Raw genomic sequence first — 10347 nt, 5'->3', positions numbered from 1 at the left:
TGTTCTATTTTCAAAGTTTACTTTCGAATGTTTTGATATAGAAACTAATTATATATTATAGTATGTTATGATTTATGAAATGTGGTGGCATGATCTGTTTTACTTGATTGATATTTCAAAAATGTTTAAATCGTGATTTCTAAACTCTCGATGGTTTTATACGATCTTGATTTATCAAAATGTAGTTCGGAACCAAAGTTTACACAATTGTGACTTGTATTGTTTTATATGAAAACCTCTTGATGTTGAATTTAAAAATGCTGAATGTTTGTGAAAGTGGTTTCAAACTACTAATTCTTGTACCCGAGAGATGGTTATTTTCCCATGCTACTTGAATGTGTTTTAGTAGCATCACTCAGGCGATCAGAGGGCTACCGAGGTCAGATGTGGCCAGAGTATACCGGGAAGTTCAGAGGAACCTGTACCTGTAGCGCCACCAAGGCTATCAAGGGGCTACCACTGGGGTCAGATGTGGCCAGAGTATACTGAAGAGTCTAGAGTAACCTGGGCCTGTGGTGTGTATTTATGCTTAGCCTTGAGGCAGCTCTGCATGCACATATGACCTTGTGATTTGGTTTACACCGCGGGGGGCATTCTTTGTCCAGAGTAACCTGCCGTTGTAAACGAGTATTTGGGTACAGAGTTGGTGTGGTTTTCTGATAACGACTGCATGCTTTATAATGTGCTTATGAGAGTTGATCATGCCACGTGTTTGAGATGTTGTTGAATCTTTTATACTTTGTACAATGGTTTACTGAATGATTTGATAAACTTTATTGATGATTTAGAAAGTGATAGCTTATGTTTATATTAAACTACCACTCACTGGGCTTTAGCTCATGCTTTCCATGTTTTATGTTTTTCCCCACCCCTAGGTAGCGACAAGTTCCTGGTGCTTGCTGAGCCGTCAAACGCCACTAGTGTTGTTAAACATCTATTGTATTGGTTGTGCATGTATTTGAGAGTATTCCAAAACAGCTAGAACTTGTGAGTTACATGTCATGGGAGGTTTTGTTCAAAATAATCCTTAATGTTGGTCTGTAAATCTCTTTAAACATTATTGTGATTTAAACTGAATCAAATTCCTAAACTCTCTCAACGAACATAGATTACTTTTGGAAATAGGTTTTGGAAGTTTGGGTTTGATCTTGGGTACAGGATATGTTAAGAGTTAGGACGTTAGATGTCATAGAGAGAAGTGATGTTTAACGTCTTCACACTTCGTTCTAGGTTAGAAGGGAAATCTGGAATGGGGTGTGACACGACGCATATTCCTTCATTTTTGGCCGCAATATCTAGATAAGGCAACATAAATAACTTGTATTTGTACAAGTTATCACATCCTATGCAATGAGTTTTCATAAGACTGAACAATGAAATAGTCACTTTTTATCTTCTAAATGTCGTTTTATGTATAAAATTGACTATTTCGTTAATTAATTACCTAGGTAACTTAATCTTAATCTTGAACTAACTATGAACTTCTGTTCACTTGGAACTATCCTTAGATCTGCATAGGTGAGGACAGCTCATCATCGCTGGCCCAATAAGCCTTCCATTTCAGGGGTAAGATCGGGTGGATAGCTGGAAACATAGGGTGCAAGACGGAATTCGCTCCTACCCGTTATAAGGATAGTAGATAGGTTGTTCCCTTTAGTACTGAATCCAAGCCTTGAACAAGGGGCCCCACCCTCTCCTTGGCCCGAGATGGATTCCGTTTATAGGTTGGACATTAAACCAATTGTTCATTAGAGGATCAATGGAACTTAAGAAACAAGATGTAGTCTTGGGGGTAAAACGGTTTTTATGACCCAGCCAAAATTAAGGAACAACTTGTGATCAATGGAACTTAAGGAACATGATCTATGGGTCCATTAGGTTCCCCTACTAGCTCATATGGAATAAAGTTAGAATAGTAAGATAGAATGATTCGAGTTGTTCGAATTAGGTGAAGAGAGAGAAACCAACAAGTATATGTGATATAGTGGTCGGGTTTTCAGTTTAGAGATATAGCTTTAATATTTAAATGTGATTTAAATATCAAGAATATGAATACGTTCATATTCGGAAGTGTGGACATAATGGAAATGGTCAAAGATGTAAAAAGTCAAAGAGTTGAGTTTTGACTTTGAAAAGTCAAATTTTGACTGACCTTATATTCAAATGTGATTTGAATTTTGAGAAAATAAATGCGGATTCATGCTCGGGAGGACAAAATTAGTCAACACGAAAAAAAATATAAAAAGTCAAAATGTTGACTTTTTGTCAAAGTTTGACTTTGACCAAATGACTATTTTGCCCTTTGGCTATAGTTAGTGGGAAAATCCAAACTTTTGTTGGATAATTCCACTAACAAAATAGTGGGCTAGGTGTTGGCTTATAGTGGAGACATTAAGCCCACTAAGATAGTGGATTATAGGTATTGGGTTTTTATGGATTTGGTTCATGCAATTGTTGTATGGTTTTTTCTATAAAATGAGCTTTCATTTTGAATGAAAAGAGTTTTGCCAATTTTGCCAAATTATTTTCTAAAATTGGGCTGAAAAAAAGGAAAACCCAAAACCAAAATTCCATCTTATTTTTTCCATCTCTTTTCTCTCTCTCAGTTTTCTTCATCCACTGGGTCCCACAATCCGATTCTGAGTCAAGAGGATAATAGGTCAACTCTAGTGATAGTCCGGAAGAGTTCAGGTTGAGATTTAGCGAGGAAGAGCGGTTTTCGGGGGCTATAAAGGTAATTATAATTATTGTTTTTTCTTCAATTATATGCATTTTTTCCTTTAAATTAAAAGCAATTAGAGTGTAATTAGGTCCTTATTCCACTGCGTATGTCTTGAGTCCATCATGTGGTATCAGAGCATGCTAGAATTACTCTCAATTGCTTTTGGTGGGTGTTTTTTTCCTATCTATTCAAGTGTTAAATGAAATGTAGACTAAAGTAGATTTATTATGATTTTGGCATTGTTTTTCTCTAAGTTTCTTGTGGAAATTTATAATTGCTCACATGTTTATGAGCATTAATGTGTGAAAAAGGCTCTGTAAATTTGTTGGAGTCAATAGAGTTGAAATTAGGCTGTAATTTCTTGATTCCGGGAGAGAGGACAACACCAAAATTGAAGAAAAATGCATTACAGACCCGAATTTGGCCACCAGACCCGAGAGAAGGCTCCCAGACCCGACCCAACCTAGTTCTCCGCCCGAATTGCTCGCACGTGCACCTGGCTTCACACACCTATCCGATCGGATCTGACCCGAGCATTTGCCCGCTTCGATTATCGCAACCCGTGCCTCCCACCCCGCACGTCCGTGCACCCGGCTGCTTTGCGACCCGCTTTTCGTTCGCCCGACCTTCCTGCACTTCCGTTGTCTGCACCAGCGAGCGTTGACCAACCGGTCCAGATGGTCTAGACTGGTCCGTTTGACCTGGTTGAGCCGATTTGATCAGTTCAACTTGGTTTTCGGAGTTTTTGGGCCGGTTCTAGAGTTTTTTGGCCATTTCAAGATGCTTCAAAGTGTTTGAAGCCGATTTTGGGAAGCTGGTTGCTGAATTTTGTAATAAATTAGTTATTTGTTTGTTTTTAATGCCAAAATCGGTCCACTTTAGTGTTGTTTACCTATTATGCATGTGATATATAATGTTGTTTGATTATGTGTGCATATAGTATGCCATATAGTTTTAAAACCCCACCATAGGAAAAGCATTTGACATGCATTTGTTATATCTTATAAGTGTTATAAAATATATACTATGCATGCTTAGTTTTAATATAAGTGTTATATTAAACCATGTTTGATTGAAGGAAGCATGTTATAGATCTGTCTCTTATACACATCTAGATGTGTATAAGAGACAGGCCTATGAGTTAAGTAGCCGCGTCTAACTGCCTGAGAAGGTAAGGGATGGAACGCACTAAGCAAGGTTCGTATTGTTCCTAGAGATAGGCACAATCTTATGCTCAACGCAACCATGCACTATAGAGATATAGTCATGCGGTTGACCACCTAGAGGTGTGATGCGTTAGTGCAACGAGCTGGGATTACTCGGGTGATTTAAGATAGTAAACATTACTATGCGTTATTGGTTGTTGTGTCTCTACTTATTCTCATTGCAAGTCTTCTATTGCTCAATCTATTTAGTTAGGAGTAGGAGTAGTGTGTAAAACATTTAAACCTTTTTCGCTTTATTTTTATTCTTATTCATTGCCTCAAATGCATCGCTTCACAAATATTATTGAGTGACAAGTCTCCGTGTTCGACCTCGGATTACCCAAGAAACTTGCGTTGTGTTATACTTGGCGCAAGCGTAAGAAAACTTGTGATAGGAACGCATGGTCATTGCATGCTAAGATGAACGCATCATCATTCCGACGCATGACCTCAGACGCATGGGAGCAAACACATCAGATATGTCTAACACATGATTCCATGTTCAAACCCATCCATCCTTAATAATAAAATAAAACAAAACACGTCCCTGAATTATATCAACAATACCCTAACCATCTAGAACACTTTAGCTGGAGAGAAGTAATGTACTTTTAGCTCTAGCGTCCCTAAGAGTTCACACCGTGAGATTCATGCTTGGCTTTGGGCCGCCCTTGGAGCGGACTTCATTCGGAGAGTGTTTGCATGAGTCAATACCAAGATGAATAGGGGAAGTTTTTCATATTAAGTGGGAGAAGGAAGTGTGTCAACACATCCTACGGTCTCTTCCATTAGGTCGCACTGTGAGATTCCTATAATGTGCCTGCATGTCTGCCCTGAAACGACCTTACCAATCGGGGGGCTATATTATAGGATTTGGGACTCCGCGAACTCTAGAAATTGATAGGGTCTCTCAAGTCTGTTTTCATTCTTGTCTTTCCAACTTCGAGAGCATAATGATTCCGATCTTTGAGGTTTGAAAATGGAGGGTGACACTTACGAGAATTACTAAGTGTTAGTAAATTCTTGACCAAAGTAGCGATAACTAAGTTACTATAGGAATAAGAGTTATTTTGGTGATAGTATCTGGTCAAGATTCTTGGTTCAACGGAGGAATAGTTAATCACCCCTCGGTGAAGGTTATTCTGAACCATTGAAATGTCGTGGCAAAATATAATAATGAAGGGTACATTATTAGTTTTTTTTTTTTTTTTTTTTTTTTTTTTTTGCTAAACTTGATTGGATTTAAAAGATTAGTTTTTTTTACTAAAAATGATATGTTTTCTTTTCAGCATGACTAGCTCTTTAGATCAACTCTTAGCTTCCAAGAAACTAAACGGCGATAATTACTCAACATGGAAAACAAATATGAATTCAACACTAGTAATAGATGACCTGAGATTTGTCTTAACTGAGGAATGTCCTCAGGCCCCTGCCTCGAAAGAAGCACAAGGTAAATATGATTTACTAGCTGCTGAGACATGTTTAGTAGAGGATGATACCTCAACCTGGATATTGGATTCAGGAGCCACTAAACATATTTGCTTCTCTTTTCAGGAAACTAGTTCCTAGAAAAAGCTTGAAGAAGGCGAGATCACCCTCAAGGTTGGAATAGGAGAGGTTGTCTCGACCGAAGCAGTAGGAGACTTGAAGTTGTTTTTCAACGATAGATATATCATACTTAAAGATGTTTTGTATGCACCTTTTATGAAGAGGAATTTAATATCTATCGCTTGTATTATGGAACAAATGTATAAAATATCTTTTGAAGTTAATGAAGCATTCATTTTCAGAAAAGGTATTCAAATTTGTTTTGCTATACTTGAAAACAACTTATATAAGTTAAGATCAACTAAAGCAAAATTTGTCTTAAATACTGAGATGTTTAGAATAGTCGAAACACAGAATAAAAGACAAAAAGTTTCTTCTAATGCCTATCTATGGCACTTAACACTCGGTCATATAAATCTCAATAGGATTGAGAGATTGGTTAAGAATGGACTCCTAAATCAGTTAGAAGACAATTCTTTACCTTCATATGAGTCTTGTCTTGAGGAAAAAATAACTAAGAGATCTTTTACTGGAAAAGGTCTCAAAGCCACAATACCCTTAGAGCTCGTACATTCGGACCTCTGTGGAAAGGGCATAAAGGTAGTTTACGTAATATGTCTCAGTAGAACGGTGTATCTGAAAGAAGAAACAGAACCTTGTTGGACATGGTTTGCTCATGATGAGCTTTGCTGAGTTACCTTATTCCTTTTGGGGACATGCATTAGAGACTGCTGTCCATATTTTGAATAACGTTCCCTCTGAAAGTGTTTCAAAAACACCTTATGAGCTATGGAAAGGGCATAAAGGTAGTTTACGTCACTTTAGGATTTGGGGATGCCCGGTACACGTGTTGGTGCAAAATCCTAAAAAATTGGAACGTCATTCAAAACTATGCCTATTTGTAGGTTATCCAAAAGAAACAAAAGGTGGTCTATTTTACGATCCTCAAGAGAATAAGGTATTTGTATCGACAAATGCCACATTCTTAGAGGAAGACCATATAAGAAGTCATCAACCTCGTAGTAGACTAGTATTGAAGGAAATTTTCAAAATCGCTACAGATAGAGCTAGTTCATCTACTAAAGTAGTAGATAAAACTAGTACATCTGGTCAGTCACATTCTTCTCAAGAGTTGAGAATGCCTTGACGTAGTGGGAGGGTTGTTCATCAGCCTAACCGTTACTTGGGTTTAACAAAAAACACAAGTTGTCATACCTGATGACGGCATAGAGGATCTATCGACCTATAAACAGGCGATAAAGGATGTGGACCGTGATCAGTGGGTCAAAGCCATGGACCTCGAAATAGAGTCTATATATTTCAATTTTTTCTGGGAACTTGTAGATCAACCAAATGATGTAAAACCAATTGGTTGTAAGTGGATCTACAAGAGAAAACGAGACAAGCCGGTAAAGTACAGACTTTTAAGGCTCGACATGTGGCAAAGGGTTATACCCAGAGAGAGGGAGTGGACTATGAAGAAACTTTCTCTCCCGTTGCCATGCTTAAGTTGATTAGAATACTCTTATCCATTGCCACCTTTTATGACTATGAAATTTGGTAGATGGATGTCAAGACAGCCTTTCTAAACGGCGATCTTGAGGAGAGTATCTATATGGCTCAACCAGAGAGGTTTATTGCACAGGGTCAAGAACAAAAGGATTGTAAGCTTCAAAAATCCATTTATGTCACACCCCCTCCCAAGCCTTAAACCCCAAGATTGGGAAGGGAGCGTGAGGGTAACTAATAGTGTAACGACCCGACCCCCTAGGACCTAGGTAAGGCCGTTACTAAAATAAATGCATGCAAAGAATTTAAAACGACGTTCAGTCATTTGAAATAAATGCTAATAAAAAAAACAAGAGAAGTTCAAAGGACACTTATTAAATGCAATTGTTAAAAACAATAATAGGGTACCCATAAATCATAAAGGTTAATAAGTACATGTGAAAAACAATTCTTAGTAATAAGTTTCAAACATCAAAACTAAACATTAAGGGAAACATGAAAAGAACTCTAAATCTCATGATGCGGAAGCGTAAAATACTAGTCCCAGTGGCTCGATCATGAATTCCACTGCACCATCGCCGGTGCATCTCTACCCTTACCTAAAACATCAACATAAGAAAGAGTGAGTATGAAATACTCAGTAAGTAATCCCACTATTGGGGTCAGGCTAGGCGTCTATGTCCTCTAGATGCCTACCCCTAGTGGAACATATAAACTATTCTAGTCCTCATGGAACACATAAATACATGAAAAAACTTATTTCTATCCTAAGGTAATTGAATATGTCCACTACCTCTAGTAAGTCCCGTAGGACCCACAACCTCTGGTGAATCCCGAAGGAAACACAATCTCTTACATATGCATGGTTATGTATACACCTCTTTCGTATACACATAACCCACTTGATGTGTACCTCTTTCATACACATGGTTACGTATACACCTCTTTCGTATACGCATAACCCACTGAAGGTGTACCTCTTTCGTACACCTAGTTAAGTATACACCTCTTTCGTATATACCTAACCTACTAAGTATGTACCTCTTTCGTACATCTAATTATGCATAACCTCTTTCGTATACACATAATCCACTGAGTATGTACCTCTTTCGTACACTCCAGATCCTCTCTATAAATGTAGGGATGTGTATCTCTTTCGTACGCATGGTTAGGCATACACCTCTTTCGTATACACATAACCCACTGAGTATGTACCTCTTTCGTATGCCCCAGTGTACATCTTTCGTACTCCCCAGTACCCTCTAGGTATGTATCACTTTCATACACATCAGTCTAGTACATCTTTTTCATGTACTAGGTCCTTGGACGTGCATTACTTTCATGCAGTCACATAGTCTGGAAAGGAAAAAAATGGCATCTAACTTCCTGTTACATATAACATTCACCTAATCATGAATCCTCTAAAATCTCCTCATCAAGGTCATGTTAATTAACCTCAACATACGTAATTAAACTAGTGTTAATGGATCTGCTCTAGTACATCACTTTCATGCACTAAACTATGTAAACAATCAGGTATTTGAGATTTCATAATATACAATACGGTGTACACATTCTCATCATAAATCGCATAACTATATGAATCAGCAAATATCGAATCCTCATCTAACTTTAAGACATTCCAGTAGGAGCGCCACTTAACTTACATTTAAGGGTCATGCTCAATCATCATTTTAATATAACTCATAAAATTCTAAATCATACTCATACATTAAAATTCTTCAGACATATATCACATGCTCCTATATCTTTTCTAAACAATCCATTAAATCTCAGAATAGTCAAAAGTATCCTTGCAACTAGTCTTATAATCCTAAAAAATAAATCATAAATTTATCGCTCGACATAAAGGCAATTCCAGTAGCAAGATTACTTACTTCGATGTCAAGATTCACAGCTAATCAGGCAACCAAAATAATACAGCAACTCAAGGTACCAGTCCTATCACAAGAATACAACCATTCAATTCCAGCCCAAACAACTAAATTTAAATCCTTAGACCCAAATCCAAAATACCCAAAAAGGCTTACCTAAAAAGTCGTCAAAATTTCCCTTCCATGATGCTGGACAGCACCTCAGAAATCTCTAAGAACTTCAATCTAGCCCAAAACACTCACTGACAGCAGAGGCACGATGAAGGGGGTGAACAAACGGGGAACGACGGCAGTGGAACGAGCAGGGCAATGCGCGGCTAGAGACAACGTTTTAGATATGGCTTCGCCGACGAGAAGGTTGGTTAGGTGCAGCGAACAGAGGTGGTGTTTTGACGCAGCGCTGGGCTGCTCAGTTGAACGGCGAGGCAAGGCAGCCAGTGGGCACAGGATGGCTAAAGAAGCCGAAGTCTGAGCCTGGTTCATGCACGAGGGTCGAAGCAGTTGACTGGAGGGAATCGATGGTGGCACAAGCTTCGGCTGGCATCGACGACGACGGATCGAGCACCAACGGCAGACATGGGCTTGGCGCGGTGGCTGGTCGCATGATCGGCTGGAGGCGCGGCGCGAGTGCTAGCGGCGGCGGGGTCCGGATCTAAGTAGTGAGGGAGGCGGCGGCGAAAGAAATTTTTGGGTAGTGAGGGAGGCGGCTCGCGTGAGGAAGATGGGGATGGGTTCTTCTTTTTATTTTAATAATAATAATAACTAAAAAAAGGAAAAGTATAATTACACTTAAATCGTTTCCTTAATCCACTTTATACTATTATTTCTTTTCCTTTTCAAAAGAAAATTAATTCTTGTCATAATTTTCAAATTAGAATTTCAAAATTGAATAATTTTCACATCAACACTTAAATTCCCACACTTATACTTCAAATCCAAAATTTTCAAAATGCCCTCTAATAAAAAAATTACTGAAATTATATAAAATGTGAAAATTCGGGGTGTTACAAATAGCATCCTAAGAACAATACTCATGTTCAATATTTCCCCCCATATTTTATTACAAATTTTAATAAGTTTACAGTATTCCCCTTATCCTCTATACACATAAGTAGATTTTCTCTTTATTCTTTGTTACATGGTCTGATTTGTGCCCTGAGAGTTTACCAAATCCTGAGATGGTGGTGGTGGGTGGTGGACTCCTCTTCGAACGCTCTCCGCTTTGCTACCTGGGGGGGGGGGGGGGGATATAAGAAAACATTTGGAAAAACAATGAGCTAATAAGCCCAGTGAGTGGTTCTTTTAAGATAGAAATCACTTTGCAAATCATTATTTTTGGAAATCAATCTCAATGATAATACTCACAGTATAACTTCTGCATGGTCATAGATATAGTCATGCAATCAGTAACCTTTATTCCCATGCACACGTGGCAGGCATAGAACATCATCATCAATCATCACAATCA

Source organism: Benincasa hispida, chromosome 5 (assembly GCF_009727055.1).
Source record: "Benincasa hispida cultivar B227 chromosome 5, ASM972705v1, whole genome shotgun sequence".
Lineage (NCBI taxonomy): Eukaryota > Viridiplantae > Streptophyta > Magnoliopsida > Cucurbitales > Cucurbitaceae > Benincasa > Benincasa hispida.
Note: the sequence above shows the minus strand (reverse complement) of the source record.